Source organism: Polypterus senegalus, chromosome 13, assembly GCF_016835505.1.
Source record: "Polypterus senegalus isolate Bchr_013 chromosome 13, ASM1683550v1, whole genome shotgun sequence".
NCBI classification, from domain to species: Eukaryota; Metazoa; Chordata; class Cladistia; order Polypteriformes; family Polypteridae; genus Polypterus; species Polypterus senegalus.
Window position 1 is genome coordinate 139171897 of NC_053166.1, and position 20193 is coordinate 139192089.

At 40.1% G+C, this 20193-nt stretch overlaps 1 long non-coding RNA gene across 1 annotated transcript; it reads left to right on the forward strand.

The window, feature by feature from the left end:
* Nucleotides 1–18205: 18205 nt before the first annotated feature.
* LOC120542656 lies at nt 18206–19603 on the forward strand. Its single transcript, XR_005636220.1, has 3 exons — nt 18206–18246; nt 18383–18492; nt 19539–19603. It is a non-coding gene; the product is annotated as an uncharacterized LOC120542656 (long non-coding RNA).
* The last annotated feature ends 590 nt before the right edge of the window (nt 19604–20193 follow it).

The window sequence follows — 20193 nt, forward strand, 5'->3', positions numbered from 1 at the left end:
CACCAAACAGGTATGAATCAGGCCAGATCATTAGACCATTAAGGTGAAGGACTTTCTACTGCATGATTGGCTCAAATCGGCTGAATGTGAGAAAGGTTTAGATAGTTTAGGTTTAGTTTTTTTTACCTGCGTTTTATCATTCTTTAATTTAATATTGTTTTTTATCAGTATGCTGCTTCTGGAGTATGTGAATTTCTCCTTGGCATAATAAAGTATATATCTATCTATCTAGATAGTCATCAAATTTTCAAATGCCAGAAGCAATTAGAACATCCACATATTTACTGAACTGGCCTATTCCACTACAGAGACACATGGTGCCTGGCAAGCATAGGGCACAAGGAATTCAACTGGAATAGATTATACAGGGAGATTCACTTGAAAGAGGCCCCGAATATTCTGTTGTAACTCCCATTAGGATGAAGCAATCTGAACCAAACAAATACGCCATATACCTTGACGTATGAGTAATCGATTGCATTACATGCGATGCTGAAAGTGGTTTCCGTTTTCTTCCAGACACATTTCAACACGGCGCTTCATGTTCCTGAACATATCGGCATGTGTCTCAGATGGGAATAGCAGCAATTTCCCATTGGATGTTTTCCTTCACATCTTCCACAGTGCAAGGCTTGTTCCAATTAACTTTTACTTTGAGTATAACCCAAAGGAAGAAGTCTGGTGGTGTCAGATCAAGCGACCAAAGCCCCTTTGAAATTATGCTGTTGCTGAAGAAGGACTCAATTTCTGCCAGCTCCTCTCCGATCTATGACAGTTGCTCCATCTTGCTGGAAGTAACCTTCCGTTAACTCACGATCATCCAGTTGATTCTGACATCGCTTAATTGAATTGGTGACCCAATAGGTTCACACTATGAAGACGCACTGCTCAATACTGTACACCACTATCTTGATGAGCAGTTGAGTGACTGAGTGATGGGGTATGGGCAGTATGCACCCAGAAGTTGAGAACAGAGGTTAAACAGCACAATGGCTGTCCGGTGCCTACCTCATCGCTCCGACGCAGGGGCATCCCAGCTTGTTTGAAGCTCCACATACATATATGGAGCACAATGCACATTGTTTCATCCTAATGAGAGTTATTACAAAATATTTAGGGCCTCTTTCAAGTGAATCTACCTCTACAAGGAATCCAATTTAGATGGGTTACCACAAAGAAAGAATTAGCCATTGATAGAGTGCTACAATCCACACATCCTCAGTTGTCCACAAAGGTTCAACAAAAAGTCATCGTTAATTATCAGGATGTTGCACATTATTAGGCGTTGGTACTCAAACCTGAGTACCACAGAAAACCATAAAGAAGACAAGGAAAATGTACAAACAAACTCCCCACAGATAGTAATGGGGCTAAGAATTGTACCTGTGTCTGTTCAGGAATTGTGACACCCATTGTACCACCCTGTACATGAACACATGTTTGGGTGTTTTGCCATGGAAAGGTCCTAACGTGACCTAAAACTCTGTAATTGAATGCCCCAAATGCCATACTCTAACCACACGGTCAGGACTGAAAGCTGTTGTAGTTCAATACTCCTCCCTGTCTTTTACATCTGTGTCCCTAGGCAAATAGATAAAGTACCAGAACAAGCAGGAGATAAAGGTATACACATATGTAGGCATCATACTATTAACTTAAGATTTCCAGGTAAAATTAGTTTTACTAAAATAATACATCCTGATAATAAGCAGTATGGGCAGCACGGTGGCGCAGAGGGTAGCACTGCTGCCTCGCAGTTAGGAGACCCAGGTTCGCTTCCCTGGTCCTCCCTGCATGGAGTCTGCATGTTCTCCTCGTGTCTGCGTGGGTTTCCTCCGGGTGCTCCGGTCTCCTCCCACAGTCCAAAGACATGCAGGTTAGGTGCATTGGCGATCCTAAATTGTCCCTAGTGTGTGCTTGGTGTGTGTATGTGTGCCCTGCAGTGGGCTGGCACCCTGCCTGGGGTTTGTTTCCTGCCTTGCGCCCTGTGTTGGCTGGGATTGGCTCCAGCAGATCCCTGTGACCCTGTAGTTAGGATATAGCGGGTTGGATAATGGATGGATGGATAATAAGCAGTTCATCTTGCATATGCTTACTACCAGGTGACTCTCTGTCTTATTATAGTGATTAGATTATGGTACAGCATAGTCCAGCATGTTACTTGGATTGAAATGGATGGCTTTTCCTAAGGATGAAAAATGGCACAAAGAGAGGGAGAGGGAGGGTGAAGGTTACTTTGTTAGACTGTCTTTGTGTTAGTCTGCCTTCCTTCATGTACCTCATTGCCCAATACAACATTGTAGTGCAAGGCGACTCCTCTGATTCATCCCAGGCCTGCATAGGCATGACTTAGCGTCCATGACATCTCCAACATGGATTGTCCTTTCGTCTTAGCAACCTGTGCTTCCTCAGGCTGGATGGCTAGTATTCAAGTTCAAGTTCAAAGTTTATTGTCATTTGCACAGTAAGGAAAAACATTTACAATTAAATTGTTTCTTTGCTGTCCACACCAAATGCCAATGTTTAGCAAACCAACGTATTTTCCTGCTTTGAAATTTCTAGCTAGAGGCTTATCTGATGAATGTGCCTGAGCAAGGACTTTCAGGATTTTAAAATTAGAATATAAAAGTATGGCCCAAAATATATTCAATAAAGACAATCGAAAAAAATACGAGGGATGTTCCAAAAGTTTGTGCACTTTTATATTTTCGTTGGAAACGGTGAAGGCGTTTAGTATAAGAGTTGTCACCCTGTGGTGAAGATGAATGCGAAACTTATAAATTGCACTAAAGAGGAACGGAGTTCTGTCACAAGCTTTTTGTGGGCAGAAGGTGTGCCGGGGGCACCAATTCATCTCTGCCTGTGTGCTCAGTATGGGGATCAAGTTCTCTCACCAAACCAAAGAGTCATCTACGAGTGGATTGAAATGGCCGTACTAGTGTAACAGATGCTCAGCCACAACCACAAGGAATGAACAAAGAACCCTGGAACTGATTTGCAAAAACAAAATCATTTTTTGCTGATGACATTAAAAAGTTGGTATGACACTGGAAAAATTGCATCGCAAAGGAAGCTGACTATGTGGAAAAGTGATGTAATTTGTTTTTGAAATTCTTAATAAATAGAGTTAAAAAAGTGAGGTAACTTTTTGAACATCCCTCATATTTATCAAAATATGGCAGATATTACAATTTTATTTCTCTCAGCTATATGATAAACCTTTGATCTAGTTGAACATGGTCAGCAGCATTTGGTTCACAAGCAGTGTGCCACAAGTCAATACCTTGTTTTATAGCAGTTCTTCAAAATCAAACTTACTTTCTCTATTAGGCTTGACCTGGACCTGACAGACAATCTCCTTTTTGGATAAGTCACATGATAAGTAGGTCATGATCAAGTAAGTGAGGACAGGCGACATAGGAGCACAGTAAGCACAGGGCTATGACCAGGATATGTAGCAGGACCCCTCCAAAAGTTAGTATAAAGCGGTGTAAGGGCACCACTAGGTAGGCTAAAAAAAAATCCTGCATATATTAAGTGTCGGATCTCAGGGGTCACTGGAGGGTAGAACTGGGCAGGGGGGTGCTGGATACTCACAAAGTACAGAAAACATAAACACCAGCCCAGAAAGAGGCCAAATAGTGCTCAATGTTTTATATAGTGCCATTCAAAGATACCATATTCTCAAAGGCCCTGGGGAATGGAGCCTATCCTGGCATCATCAAGTACATCAGGCACCAACATCAAGCAGAGCAACAATCCAAAACATCACAGAAAAATAGTAATACAGTACAAAAAATACAAAGCAGTGCAGAAAAAAATCCATCCATCCATCATACTGCAGTTCATGGTCATGGAGGAAACCAAATCCAGGAAATAGAAATACAAATCAGGACTAACTTGGACATACACATTAGCCTGATAAAACAAACAACTCTTCTCATTTTCCAGCTTTTAGATCAGATGACAGCTTTTGTGGAATTTATGACAGTTTAGAGGATCAGGTGCTACCTAACCACAAAGATCGAGAGACAGATAATGTAAGTTCAGTACAGACACACTGATATGAAAGGCACTATATAATAGAGTGAGATGAAAAGAACTACAGTATAAAATAGATACATAGATATGAAAAGCAATGTATAGTCAAAAACAGATGTCAAAAGCATGTTATAACTGATAGGAAGATGGATTTGAAAAGGCACTATATAAGCAATAGATGGATGTGAATAGCACTGTGTAATCAATAGTTAGAGATAGATTGATGTGAAAGGAAGTACATAATCAACATATAGATAGATGGATAGAGGTAAAAGACACAATATAATTAATAGATTGACAGAAAAGGCACTATATAGTTAATAAATAGATAAAAAATCATTATGTAATAGATAGATAGATTTGCACAGTCTCCTCTATCAAATCATTCATTAAAAGGTATCCTCACCTATCCATTGGTTCCAAGATGGCACTATATAAACAATACATATATTTGAAAGATGCCATATGATCAATGTATAAATATATATAGATGTGAAAGGCACTATATTGTATAATTAATAGGTAGATTTGAAAAGCACTATATAGTCAATACATAGATAGACAGATTGATTTGTTAGGCACTATATAATAGATAGATAGATAGATAGATAGATAGATAGATAGATAGATAGATAGATAGATAGATAGATAGATAGATAGATAGATAGATAGATAGATAGATGTAAAAGGCACTATATATGCAATAGGCAGGTAGATAGAAAAGACACTATATAACAGATAGATTTGTAAAGTAATCAACAGATGTCCTCAGCTATCCATTGATTGTAAGAGTTAAGAGTTAATGTCCTTAACCTTTGGTTATGCAGGTTTCGTCCTCAGTCACTTTTCTCATGAGATTTGTTTGACAAGCTAATCGATGACTTTGAATTCCTTGGTATTATTAAGCATGCCCTTCATAGACTGGCATCCTGCCCAAGGTGACTTCTATTTTGTGCCCATTTCTGGTTGTCTACTCTCAGGTGCCCCAGAACCCTGCACTGAATGAATGCTTAGGGTTGGAGTAAAGGATGTTTATCTTCATCTAAGCTCCTCATATCCACTTATCCAGTTCAGGTTCAAACATACTACAGGCCTTCATAAATGGGTTCCAGGCAGGAATGAGCCCCCTACAAGACAACTGGTCCATCGTAGGTCTCCTGCACAGACAGTCAGTCATAATTTGCATTACAGCACAAGATCCAAAGAGATTAAGCAAACTCAACACACCAAGCGCCCGCCTGGGACTCAAACTGGATTAAGAAGCTGGCACATTCCCAGCTATACCACCCAGTCCTTCTAACTTTGATAAACTAATTTGAACTTTCCTGGGGGCATTAATACCCTGAAGCACACAGACTTAGTAAGATCAAGAGCTAGCATTTCAATGTGACAGAACAAAACAAGAAGCCGCCGTCAGCTCCCAGATAAAAGGTCACACAAAAGGGTTAAGTGTTTTCCGCCTCCAGTTGCCAGCCCTGCAGTTTTGAAAACTTTTGTCAGCGTTATGAAATATTGCTGGCCATTTGGGGCCCCATTTCCATTTCAGGTGCTAATCGTAAACAACAGCTCAGACACTTTAGGATTCCAGATGTTGGTTTTGCTGATTCCTTTCACTAACACCTCGATATCGAAAGCAGCAGATTGTCAGGTGTGTCAACGATATGCCAGCTGGAATGTGGATTGTAATAATGGATTTTCTCAGCATTTGGATTGTGAATCTTACTGTTGGTGTCGTGTTCTAAGAAAGGCAATTGTTATTTCAGAGCAGGAAAAACAAACTGCACTAAAAAGTTAGCAAGGGTGTCAAGGGGTGACAACTGGGTAGAATGAATTTGTATTATAAACTTGAATTGACGCTGACTTTGTATAGAAAAGTCAGAGCATTAGGAAAACAAGGAAAAATCATTAGGGAAGCAACCATTGAAAACCTTTGGAATTTTCAAGGGCTTTACCACTCAACGTTGCCTTCCATTATGTTAAAGATTCATTAGAGGGTCATGATACCAGATATAAATGACCAAAATATTAATACTCTGTGTGGGATCTGAGAAAATATAAAAGTTTGGAGTGCTGCCTAATGCAGTAACCTCGGTTCATATATTGACTTTTAACATGTGGTATGTGATGTGATGTTTAGCAATTCTTTTTTGATAAAAACTGCTTGTGCTAGCTTTTTTCTCTAAAGGTCAAAAATAGAAATAGAAAAGGTGTTAGACATTACGCAACTATAATTAGTTTGACCATTTGTTTTCTTTGAGGCACATTGCCTGCATTGAGAGGGAGCGTCAATTACGGCACTACAGCCATAAGGCGCGTTTCCCTGAGGGTGACCCGGCTCGTAAGATCCTCACTGTTGAGGACCTGAGTGGCTGGACCAGGTCAAGGGGTCGCCCACTTAACACCTGGCTGCAGCAGATAGAGGGTCATTTCCGGAGGGTGGGACTGGACCGCGTGTCTGCCTGGGGGGTTGCCAACTGGGATCCCAAGTTGTTTCATTGTGTAGTGGGTGTGGCAACGCATTGTACGAGTGCATGCTCCCCGACTTGACTTGACGTACTGTATATGTCAGCTTATAAAGACAGACTTGACTAATGCAAAGCACACACACACACACCTTGGGCAGCTGCAGTGTGCGTCAATATTGAGTCCTTGCTCAAGACTGATAAATGATTAAAGTGTCCTTTGAATATTTTTTCATCCGAGGTGTGATCAAAAAGTATGGTGAATGTTGATGCAGAGCACCATCTAAGAGCAACGCAAAACAATTCAATGAAGGTTCTGACATGTCCATCCTAGAGCCGAGTTTGTGTCAAGCTTCAACTCTTTTGATACTGTCAGTCGTTTGTGAGCCACTGTTGAGTTCAAGTGTGTTTTCAAGTTTGTTGTTAATAATGGATATCGAGCAATGCATTCACAGGAAATTTTGTTTCAGATTGGAAAAAGCTCAGTAAACCCAACAGATTGTAAAATTGGTTTATGGTGACACTGCACCGACAATTAAGACTGTTCACAGGTGGTTTGATCGATTTCGTAATGGATCTGACTCAGTGGAAGACGAGAAAAGATCAGGACGTCCTTCAACATCAGTAACCAAGGAAAATGTTGAAACGGTTTCATTCTACATCGTGACAACACTCCTTGTCACACTTCTAGTACGACAATTTCAGTCGAATAAAAACATTACGCTGTGTCCGCATCCACCTTATTCGCCGGATCTGCCACTGAGCGACTTCTGGCTGTTCCCTAAACTGAAAATGACCATAAAAGGCAAACGATTTCAATCCATTGATGATATCCAGGCAGCCACGAAAGTCCAACTAAAGACACTCTCGAAAGAAAACTTCCAGAACTGCTTGGCAAAGTGGCAGACGCATTGGGATAAGTGCATTCGAAGTGGAGGAGAGTATTTTGAGGGTGACTAGTAGTTGTAAATCGTTTACTGCAATACACATTTCTTTTTTAAAACATTCACCATATTTTTGATCACACCTCATATAGGAAATTTCTTAATAGCCTCTACAGTTTGGTGTTAGAAATGGGATTCAAGACTGATAGTCTTGGAAGTGGTCCTGGGCTGATTATTGGAAAGAGAAACTACACGGGTGTATAAAGGTAAGGTCTGGGAAAAGCTTTTGGCTAAAATTCCCCTCTTTCCATTCTTATTGCTGCAAAGGCTTGAGAAGGGCCATTGAATGACAGCCCCTGAATCCTGGGGTAGATATTTGAGAGTGACTGCAGTAGTGTAGTTCGTGGCAGGGTCGTGCTTTAATTTGCCGTCCTCCAACATATCTCAAAATGTTAACCTATTTAAATAGAAAATTAAAATGATAAATAGAGAAAAATGAAGAGAAATTTTGCATTGATTTATTCATATATAGAGAAGCAGCAATACATTTTCACATATAATTATTTGTAAGCATCAACTAGATAAGAATATGGTATAGACTCACTGATAAGCCATGTTCTAATTTTTAGTTTAATATAATTACGCTGAAAAAATCAGAACCAGTGTAGTCTACAAGTGATAGGTGGGTCAGTTTTCTGGGCAGAGCAAGAACGCAGTCGGATTGATAACGAAACAAAATTATATATTGTAAATTTGTTGTTTATCTTCCTAGAAATTATTATCGCTGTAATGTTTATGTTTATTTTTGTTATTGCCTCATAAATTTCAACTGCGATGTCTGATGGAGTCACAGAAGGGCAATCTGAAAATTATTTTTGAAGCATTTGTGGATAAAAATCAGAGAATTTGACTTTTTTCATTCATGAGTGATATTTTTCCCGAACCCTGCTGCTTACACACAAATTGTACTGCTCCTTTTGGCTAATAATGCCACCCCTAAAAATGTGCGGCCTTGGGCGGACCAGCCCCTCCGTCCGCCCCTAGCTACGCCACTGAGTGACTGAGCAATGCTTATTTGTACATTCAAGTTGGGCCGAATTTGTAATACAGCCAGATATTCAACATCTCACTTTCACAGTTTGGGTTCTCTGGCATATTACGTGTCTGGTATAGTCGCAATGGCTTGTTGAGGATAATTCTAAACTGTTTTACTGAGCCTCATGGAGTTTAGGGGTGAGTTGTACCAACAGCTAGAGCCTGCTGAACTGCTAAGGATGGACTCTCATGAGTAGGATTGTGACGGAGGTGGAGTGGTGGCTCTGAGGTTAAGGATCAGTACTGAGATCTGGAAGGCTGCTGGTTCAAATCCAATTACTGCCAGAAGAGATCCTACTCCGTTTGGGCCCTTGAGCAAGACCCTTAACTTGAAAACTGCTACAGGGGCGCAGTACAATGGTTGTCCCTGCACTCTGACCACACCAAAGGTTAAGCAAAGAAACAATTTCTCTTCATCGATTGACACAGCGTACCAAATTAAGCAATAGTAATTAGGATTGGGTCAGCCTTACTTGGGTTTCGCTTTCAAGAGGGCTCATGACCAGAATGGGGTCAGGGTGAGTGTTGGAAGGAAGGTTTACTAGGGTATAGAAAAGGCACTGCTGGGAAAAATAAGCAATGTACCCAACTCTTTTGATCTTCTCAGTGCCATCCATGCCAGTCTTTATTCAACTAGATACTTAATTCAGCATGGAGTGCTACCTCATGGTGCTACAGTCAGGGAACTGTCTGTTTGGAGCTTTTGTGTTCTCCCCATGCCTGCACATATTGTCTTCCTGTTGCTCCATATCAGAGGTGGCCTTAGCGGTGTGCGGGGCCTAGGGCTGACCAACCCCACATGAGGCCGGTTACATCAAACGCTGTTACCGGTATGTGTAGACTGTATAAACTTGCACGCGAATTTAACAAAAATAATGTTAACATACATCGGATTTTCTCATTACAGCATTTACCTACATTTTTGCAAGATAACACGTGGACTTTATCAAAATATATCTGGAGAATATTACTTGAAGGGGACACACAGACCTCAAACGCAGGCTTAGATGAGGGGCCTGGGGAGGTCGCCCCACCTGCCACCCCCAAATGCCACTCTTGCTCCATATTCCCTTACATATCCCAAAGAGGTATTCTAAGGAAAACAGTGATTTTATATTGAGAGTGGGAGGTATGTTTGTGGAGTGAGTGGGCCCTGCACCCTGTGTCCTGCTGCTACCCGGTCCTGGGTTATGTCCTACCCAGTAATTGATCCTGATGGAATACGTTTAGCTGTTTGATTTAGCAAATACATGGCTGTGTGTTCACATGGAAGTGCTGGTGGCAGCATGATGGCAAAGCTCCATGAACCCGGGGTCATCCTCCTGGCCCAGTCACTGTCTGTGTTGCTTTTGCAGATTCTCCCATATGCCAGTGCAGGTTTTCTCCTTGTTGTCCAGTTTCCTCTTCATTTCTCAAACATCCAAGCTAGCTGCATGTAGAGCGGCTGCTTAATAGTGGCCTGAAAAACTGAGAAGTGAGTTATGAGTGGTTAGTGGGAGAGCATGAACAAGAAACTGAGTAGACCAATTACTTTGTGAAATGTTCACCTTATAATAAAATGGGTGAATTATTCCCTAAGTGGCTGCATACAATAGTGTGAGTAAGCAAGCAAGTGACTGACAGACTAAGTAAATGAACAGGTTAGTGTTGTGATTAGGATACAGGATTATGGTACAAAATGGATGGATGGATAGACACTTACCTCCTTAGCTGCTCTGTTTATGAACAAGCAGAGGATACACTTCAGAAACAGCAGCATCTCCTTAAGTACATTTAGTGAAATGTGGGTTGGTTGCCTTCAACGATGGGTCAGATGAAAAGTGCAAGCACATGGAGAGCATGCCAGCCACACCCACTTATAGCAGGACACGCCCTATTTAGCTGGCTTCCTTTGTTTTTGAGCTTTTGTGTGCATAAAGAACACCGGCAGTAAGAGAGCAGGGTAAGTCTCATTGCTGACTGTCAGATATTACCGTTGTGCTTTGACTGTTCTAATTATTTGATTTTTATTTGTTTGTTCTCAGCATCTCCCTCGAGAGCCATCCATGCTGTCGGCGCACAAATAGTGTTACATGCTTACGTAACAAAAGAAGCGAATCTTCCCTGACCCCGTTACTGTACATGAATTCTTATAAATGCTTGCCTCAAGAAGCAAGCGTGTTGTTGTTTTTTTTTTCTTCAGAAAGGTTTAAAAGCTATCCAAATCTCTTTACTCATATTGTCAAGTTAAAAAAGAGACCTCGCTTGTGCGAAACAGAAGCGATAATAGTTTACAGCCTCGCTGTGAGGTCATTCAGATACAATTTGTTATAGGAATAGCTCATTGTTCTTCAAGGTTCGCTTAACTGCAAGGCTCTCCAGTAGAGTTTTATTTTCTCCCGCTGTATTACTGTTTTTCTTTTTCCTTCTCAGTTCTCTTTTAAATCTGTACAAAACTCTCAGATAAATTTCTTCACCTATACCATGCAAAGCTGGCTGCAGATTTCCTTCATTCACTGCTGCTGTGACTGTGAAGATGGGTTCAAGCATGGGTAAAAACGCAAGTCGAAAGAAATCTCTCAGTCCAAAGGTTTGTTTTAAAATATTTACTATATATTAAGCAAATAGTCCGCAGAAGAATGAAGAAAAAAGGTTGTTACACATGTAGAATTAAAGGCAAAATATTGAAAAAATGTATCTTCTCTAAACTTAAATATGGTTGTCAAACTATAGCTGTTTCTATATTTAAGGATGCTTTACTTCAAATTTTTTTTCAAAAGTTTATTGTCATGTGCACAGTATGGAAACACGTTTCCCTGTACAATGACATTCTTTCTTTGCTGTCCACACCAAATGCCAAAACCAACATATAAAAAAAAACATAAATAATAAGTAGCAGATAGATAATAAGTAACAGAGGCAGCATAAAGTATAAAAACAGAACATAACTATAAAGTGTAATTGTGCAGGTAGGTGTGTGATGGACAAGTCAAATACAGTTGTGTGAGGTAGATGGAATGAGGTGGCCCATGGTTATAAACTCCAACCAGTTATTTAAGAGCCTAAGAGTTCTTTAGCCTGGAGTTCCTGCATTTCATACTTCTATACCTCCTGCCTGAGGGTAGAAGTGTGAACAGTTCGTGTTGGGGTGGGGTCCCTAAGGATCGAGGCAGTTCTCCTTCAGACTCTACAGTTATAGATGCTCTGCAGAGAGGGCTGTGGGGTCCTGCTGATCTTCTCAGCAGTCTTTACCACTCTCTGCAGGCCTTTGCGGTCCATAGCAGCAGTGTTGCCATACCACACGGTGATGCAGCTGGTCAAGATGCTCTCAACAGTGCAGCTGTAAAAGTTCCTGAGGATCTTAGTCCACATACCAAACTTCCTCAGCCTCCTCAGAAAGTACAGCTGCTGCTGGGCCCTCTTAACCAGCTGTGCGGTGTTAAGTGTCCAAGTGAGGTCCTCACTGATGTAGATGCCCAGGTATTTAATGCTACTCACCCTTTCCACTTCAAGCCCTCGGATGAACAGTGGCCGGTGAGGTCTCCTCTCCTTCCTCATGTCCACTATCATCTCCTTTGTCTTGTCTGTGTTGAGGTTGAGATTGTTGTCCTCACACCATGACGCCAGACTGTCCACCTCCCACCTGTAGGCCGCCTCATCCCCACCAGTGATGCATCCTATCACTGCGGTGTCATCTGCAAACTTTAGGATGATGTTATCTTTGTTGGAGTCGACACAGTCGTAGGTGAACAGATTGTAGAGGATGGGGCTGAGGACACCTCCCTGTGGGACGCTTTACGGTGCTGCACATTCAATAGAGTTCAATGTATTTCATGTTACTTGGCACGTAAGGCATGCCAGGCATGGTTTAAAACCATGTGCCCTCAATGCCTTACACTTGGCAAGGCAGGTCACTAACTGAATATAATCTATAGACAGAGAAGCTAGAAGTAAATAAAATATACAAATTCTATTCAACTTATGGGGGTTATAGGAACCTCCCATAGACTATGCACTAATATTTAGGCCAACATTTATATAACTTAAATAACTAGCTAATTGCTCTTGCATTCACTTTTGTGCAATAGTTAGCTTCATTACAGCGTCCTGCTCAGTCACTCCTTGTCTAAAGTTAGCATGTTCTCCTCATGTGGGAGCTTTTCTCCAGGTGCTCTGGTATTCCTTCAGCATTCTTCAGCCATGCATGTTAGGTTCATTGGGCACTTTAAACTGGCACAATGTGTGTATGAGTGCCATACAATACATTGGCACCTTGTTTAGCAATGGATCTAACCTTGTGTCCAGTGCTGCTGTAAAAGAAGCCAGCGGCCAACAACCCAGAACAAGATAACCAGGTGAGAAGATGGATGTCTCTGATGAAGTGTGTCCAGGGTCCGTGGTGGCTCGGAGCAGATGAGCGGTTACATTTTTACTTTCTCGTATACGCTGTATTGGGAAAGTATTGTAATTGTCCAAAGATTCGACATTTTAGACCTCCCTCACTTCGTCGTATACCAAGTAAAGGGAAAGTATTGGAATCCTACAAAAATTCCATATCGAGATTCAACGTTTTAGACCTCTCTGAGTGCGAAAATGCCATTGTTGGAATTATGTGTGTTTATGTAAATACAATAACTTGAATACGCTTTCTCTAAGGTCAACCAAATTTTGCATACAAATATTAGGTACAAAACATAGATTTCTGCTAACTTTTGGGCTATTTCCATTAACAGGAAGTGGTACTTTTACCTTTAATTCGTGCAGCTGCAGAGTCTGATTTATTCAACTTTACTTTTATAATAATTGCTCAATATATTATTAATTTGATTTGACATGTTGTTGATGGTTCTTTAATGCAGGGGCTCACAAAGTCAGTCCTGGGGGGGTGGCCCACTGTGGTTTCAGGTTTTTGTTCCAACAACTGAACAACTGAAAGCACTGATCTTAATTAATTAGCTGGTATTTTTTTTTTCTTTTCACTTATTCTATATTCAGAGAAGCACAGCAGTATGATTTTTACATTTTTAAGAAATTCAGAAATATTTCTATTTCTGCTTTTTTATTTCATTATATTTTGCCTTTTCTCTGTGCAGTTTGACCCCTTGTATATTAATAATGACAATTGAAAACAAGCAGAGCAGACCCCCAGGCAAACGACACAGAATTGTGAGAAGCTGCAACTACTTTAGCGTCAGACCCACTAGTTAGTAAATAATGGATTCATTAAACAATCAGAGGACATGGAAACACAGAATGAAAATCAAGATAAAAATATTGCTAAAATGAAAAAAAATACATTATCCCCAAATAACTGCTTAGTACATTTTTTTTTTTTTTGCCAGACTTTTTTCTAATTTCTATATTGGTCTCTAAACACAGAATTTGGGAAATAACAGTTCCCTTATTTAGCCCAGGAGTCAATTAAAAACAGAAGCTGGTTGGAACAAAAACCTGCATCCACAGTGGGTCCCCAGGACCTACTTTGAGAACTCCTGCTTTAATGTACATAATATAAAAATATAATCATTGTCTTATGGTTTACACCTCATATATCCATCCCAATATCCGAGTATACGAGAATGTTGAGGGTAGTCGACTCCCAATTGTTTTAAAATAGTGTGGTCTGACATGTGAGTGTGGGTGTGCACAGGAGTGACAAGTGGCCGCAGAGGATAATGGGCTGATAAGTCATTCATGTGAAGAAGACCAAGCAGCTCGGCCATTTCTACTTGGTGTTCTGCACATCATTCATTGCCCCTGCACTCACAGAGTGTATAAAAGATCTGAGTCAAAGAGAAAAAAGAGGAAGAAAAATCGAGGAGAACAAAAAGGAAGGGAAAACCAGTGTGACTGAAAAGAGGCAAGGCGATTTGAGAAGCACCTCAGTGGAGTGAGAGAAACTTGGGCTTGAGAGTTCTGTGGACACTAATGTTGGTGGTAGGATAAGCTAGCTGGGCTCGGAAGGTCCCAGTGGGTATTGAACGAGGAGGTGGCTGGTACGGGAGCCAGAAAGATGACAGGGTTTGCCAGCGTCTCAGCCCTGCTGCAGTTAGCAAGGGAAACAAAAGAAATTAGAGAGAGAGAGAGTTTTACCCTTGAATTTAGCAAATCATTAGATTTATTTGTTGTATTTTGTCTTCTGGCACTGTACTGTTTTTATGGATGATTTTCTGTCAAATGCATTGCCCTTTTTGGATACCATTTGTGAATAAATGCACTTTAAACACCTTACTTCTTGTTGTGCACCCTCATTTTCCCTAATTCATCTCAGTTAGGGAAAAGGAAGAAGCCCACGGCTGCGGGCACTTGACGCATCACGATTTTTTACTTTTACTTTCTAAGATAGAATTTTATCGTGCTTTGAATGCTCAGATTTTCAAAAAAAATTGAAGAAAGGCCTTTATACAGTATAACAGTTTACAAATGGAATTATCAAAAGGCTAATTTTATTGTATTCATATACTCATATATTCCCAAACAGGGTCAGGGTTGGAGGCCGGGAACGAGCCCTAGACCGGGAAACAATGCCAATATGAAAGCTCCGTAATAATGTTTAAGCACAGATGACTGTGTTTTTTTTTTAATGCTTTAGAGAAACCCATTTGGTGGAAGTTACATCTTCAAGTCTTCTTGGGTAAGTATCAACAAGCTTTGGGCAGTTTATCCCATGAGTAGTAAGAAAAGCGCTATATAAATGCAAAGAACTATTATTATTATTATTATTATTATTATTATTATTATTATTATTATTATTATTATTATTATTATTATTATTATTCATGGCAGATCATCTCAAGCTCTATTATAGTGGATGGGGAGCATCTGGAAACTGCCATCTTGAAGTCACTGCACACTTGATCTATGGTGTTTAAGTCTGGGTTTTGGTGGGACAGTCAGAAACCTGTCCTGAAGCAACTCCAGTGTGGTCTTGACCGAAAGTCATGCTGAGAGGTGAACCATCGTCCCAGCCTGAGGTTGTGTGCACTCTGCAGTAGGTTTTCTTCAAGGACTTTCCTACATTTGGCAACACTTCCACAACTGTGACCAGTCTCCCTATCCCTGCTGCTGACAAGCACCCCCATAACATGATGCTGCCGCCACCATCGCACTTCACAGTTTGGATGCTGTTAGGCAGGGCTGATGAGCAATGCCTGGTCTTTGTTAGATATTGTGCTTAGAGTTTTGCTCAAAGGGATTGATTTTTGTCTTTTTGGACTAAAGTATGTTTTTCCCCCTGTGCTCAGAGTTCTACTATCATATATAAATACCATCATATGCCTTTAACTGTAGAGTGGTCTCAGTTTAGCCACTCTACCATATTTCAGTAGAGGATTTCTGAAGCTCTGTCAGAGTGACCATTATATTCATGTTCCCCTCCTTGTCTAAGGTCCTTCTTGCCCAGGTTGGCTGGATGGGCAACTCTAAGAAGAGTTCTGTTTTTTTTAAACTTCTTCCATTTCATAGTTATTGTGGCCTCTGTACTCCTGAGAACACTGAAAGCTTTACAAATGTTTGGATCCCCTTGTCCTGATCGTACCTCACCACAATTTGATCACGGGGGTCTACAGAGAATTCCTTGGATATCACAGCTTGTTTTTTTTGTGTGAATTATCAGAACCACACATACACTGATGTGTGTCTTCCTAAATGATGTCTTATCAATTTAATTGTCCACCAGTGGACTCCAGTCAAGTTCTAGACCTATCATAAGGAGAATTAAGTAAAACAGCATGCATCTGACCATAATTTGGAGTGGCATGACAAAGGGTTTAAATACTTGTATAGAAGAGTGATATTCATTTTTGATTTTTAGTTACTGTGTAAACCTTTCTGAAATTATGTTTTAATTTTGTCACTATAGGGTATTGAATGTAGGATATGGGCAAAAATGGCAAATTTGCATATTTACAACTAAATCTATACATCCCAATAAAGTGTGCAGAAATTAAAACACTCTGAATACTTTGTCAAGCCACCATACACAAAGACAGTACGTTCAATCAATTTGCAATTTCAAATTGGCCCACTGTGATTGAGTGAGTGAGTGGCAGTGCATGTGAATGTGCCCAGCACTGGACTGGCACCTTGCCCAGGTCTGGCTCCCACCTTGCGGGATTGCAACTGGCTCTCCATGACCCTGCACTGAATAAGTGGGTGTGATTGCAGCTGAATGGATGGAAATATATTTAGCAATAAATAACAAAACAAGCAGAAGCAAGGACTGTGTTCATTGTTAATATACAAAAGTAGCTTTTCATATGAATAATTAACACCAAGGTCTTTAAAGCTGTACAGACTGCAGTCAAAAAGAAGGAAAAGAGCACTCAGCTGTTCTTAGAAGAACCATGAATGGCATCTTTACAACACAATATTTAAAGATGTTTATAGTGCCTTTCTTAGGGAAATGAAATTACACAGTGCCTAACAACATTCATGAATTATTATGTAAAACATAATTGGGCATGGACACAACATACTTTAGGGTTTTAATCATTTCTGACTTGATAACTGATAATTGTGGAGACAAGTAAAGTAAAGGAGAATTCATGCACCATTTGTCATGGTGGGGTCCTAGGGAGGCCTTCCTTTTCCTTTATACCTTTTATTACATAGACCATAACAGAATACGCCAGTTCCCGTACTCTTATCACACTTTCAGGGTTGTCTGCTACTGTAGTTTAACACTCCGCTCTTTCATTTACATCTCTAATGCCAGGCAATCAGATAGAGTGCCAGAACAGGCCAGAGAGAGTTACACTTGAATTTATACATTGTACATTATATATCCAAAATAGCAAAGTACATTAAGTGTTGATTAAATAATGCAACTCCAAGTAGGCTACCAGGTGACTCTCCGTCTTATTATGTTGATAGTTCTGTGTTCTGAGAGAGTGAGAGAGAAAGACCAACACATCTTTATGGATCTCATTAATCCAATTTTAATGATCTTTGACACACCTCTTACACAAGTGGGAGTGTGTAGTTCCCAACAACTCACCTCAATGAGGTTCAGACCCCATTCGAGACAGAGCTTTTCTCCTGGATCAGGAAGTGGAGCATTCCTTCCTGTAGGAGGGGTTCATAGAAATGTAAAGTGTCTTTGTGCTTTGATATTTTGAGCTCATGTGAAACCACTTCAACCAAATCAATGCAAAGCCTTCAGTCTTCCCGTCCATCTGTCGGCCTGTTAATCTCCAAGCCCCCCGTATTCCCCCCGGCTAGCTGGCCAGTCAGTTCCTGTGATTTTCCTATACTAGTTCTAACTTCTAATAAAAACAACAATTGGCTTCTAAAGTATTATTTCTTTCTAAGTACAATTTTTTTTTATCATATTATTACACCGTCCTCATAACAATACCATCACACAGTTCCTGCATATATATCATTCTGCAAACCTCTAATTCCAGGTCATTGTATAGGTGGTCTGATAGATTGAGATCTGTGGAGTAAACTAAAGTCATTGTCATGTTCATGGAAACAGCCTGAAATGAAAAGTGTTTTGTGACAGGGTGCTGTAAAATAATAAAACAATATAAGTGAATGAGAAAAAGATACCCAATACTGTCTTTTTTTGGTGCCTTTTATACTGAATCCTAGGCTGAAAAGCTTTACAGATTGAGCTGGACGTACTGCACATCTATCCATCCATTCATCTATTATCCAACCTGCTATATCCTAACTACAGGGTCACTGGGGCCTGCCAGAACCAATCCCAGCCAGCACAGGGCAAAGGCAGGAAACAAACCCCGGGCAGGGCGCCAGCCCACCGCAGTACTGCACATCTGGTAATACTAAAGAAATGGCTTTATGTGATGAGGTTTTGTATTAAAAATTAACATCGGACCTTTCTTACAGTTTACTGACAGCATCATAAAATCTTTATATAGTGCCTTTTATAATAAATATTTAATCTCTCCACAGGGTTCTGACTGGCATAAGGGATCTAAGCAGCCCCTACAGAGCCATGTAGCAACTCTGCACCACCGCTCAAGTAGAGAAGATGATTTTTCAACACTTCCACCCTAGAAATGGTGAGTCACCTATGGCGGCGTTTCTCAACCTATTTGTATTAAATAAATTAAATAAATGAAATTAAATAAATTAAATAAATTTGTATTAAATACTAAATGTATTTGCGACCCGAGTTTTCATAACAGTTTTAATCGCACCCCCCCTAACATTTTTTTGAAATGTAGATGCATATTTTATTATACCTACTTAACTTTTATCGACATTTATCTAACTCTATATTTATTGTTCTAGTATCAGAATGTAGTTTAAGTTAATTTGTTTTGGTTTCAGCAGATGTTTTTTCATATTTTTGATTCTTGTTTACTTTTTTCCACATCTTCGCGCCCTCATTTTTGTTACTTCGCGCCCCCCTAAGGGGCCCGCCTCACAGGTTAAGAACCACTGACCTATGACCATAAAATGGGTTAAACAGCTCTACACCATTGACTTTTGTCTAACAGAAATTAAAAATGAAGGCCACGATTTATAGCATCTTCTTAGTGCTGGTCACTTCTACAAAGTTCAGCCTCTGTTTGTCTTTTTTCTTTTCATGCATTTGCACATGATATGAGGAAAAACTGTTCAGCAATCATTCTCTCATCCTGGAGGAGGTGAACAACTACTTTTTTGACAAAACAACATCCATATCTTTTATTTAGAACAGTTCTGCATCTAAAACTTTATGCCAAGGGAAACTCAGCTGTTTTGCTGATCACTACCTGTTGTTACATGTTATGATTTTATATTTTACCAAACCTACGAGGTGTGATTTATATTCTGGATGAGGACAGTAGCAGCATGGTGCTTGTCGATCAAGTGTGGAGATAGGAATTTCATTGTATTGTGTGTACATGATAATAAATCTGAAATGAACAGATGACACTATTTGTGGTCAAAGCAAGGATGGTATTTAAAAAGAAAAAATAGTCTCTAAGTTCCACAATACCAATCGACACTACGTGCTTTCTATGGTGTGTTGTGTGTGTGCACGGTAAGAAAAATACTAAGGAATGAAAAGAAAGCAAATTATATGATACAGCTAAGAGACAAAATTACTTTTTTATAGTTCATGCAGTGTCGCTGTTGATCAGAAGACGGTAGGATGAGAACAACTGAGGACAGTATGTTTGAGTGAGTAAAAATAATTAGTAACTTTTACATTTCCTCGCTGGTAGATATTTATTAAAATGCACTTCTTAATGAGGCAGTTCTAATTTTAAGATTTGATGTCAATACAAAGTCATGATTTGTAGCCATTTTAATGAATCACCTTTGAATCATCTATATAACATTACAGAGGACCGCTGCTGGGGTTATCTCCGGTAAAACTGAGTCCTGCCATGTGCCGTATTCAAGAGATAGCCATATATAAGTCTTTGCTCTGGTTTGAAAGATGAAAACCACTGAATTTTAAACTGCTTTACAATACAAAGAGTTTTTCCCTGCAGATATGATGGAACAGGATCAGACAGTCTCCTTGAAAACCTTTGTAAGAGATCAGACAGACCACGATAAAGAGTTGGGACACCACCCTGGTGATCCTATATAACTGAAAGGCAGCAAAAACAAGAAAATGAGCAATAATTGCAAAAATGACTTTTCAGACGCAAGTTCCATAGTGAACTGTTTTCAAAATGGCCAAAATTCCAATCAGGAAGAGGCAGGTCCAGGTAAATGGACACTGGTAATGATATCAGAGATGTTACAGCTGTGAATCATCT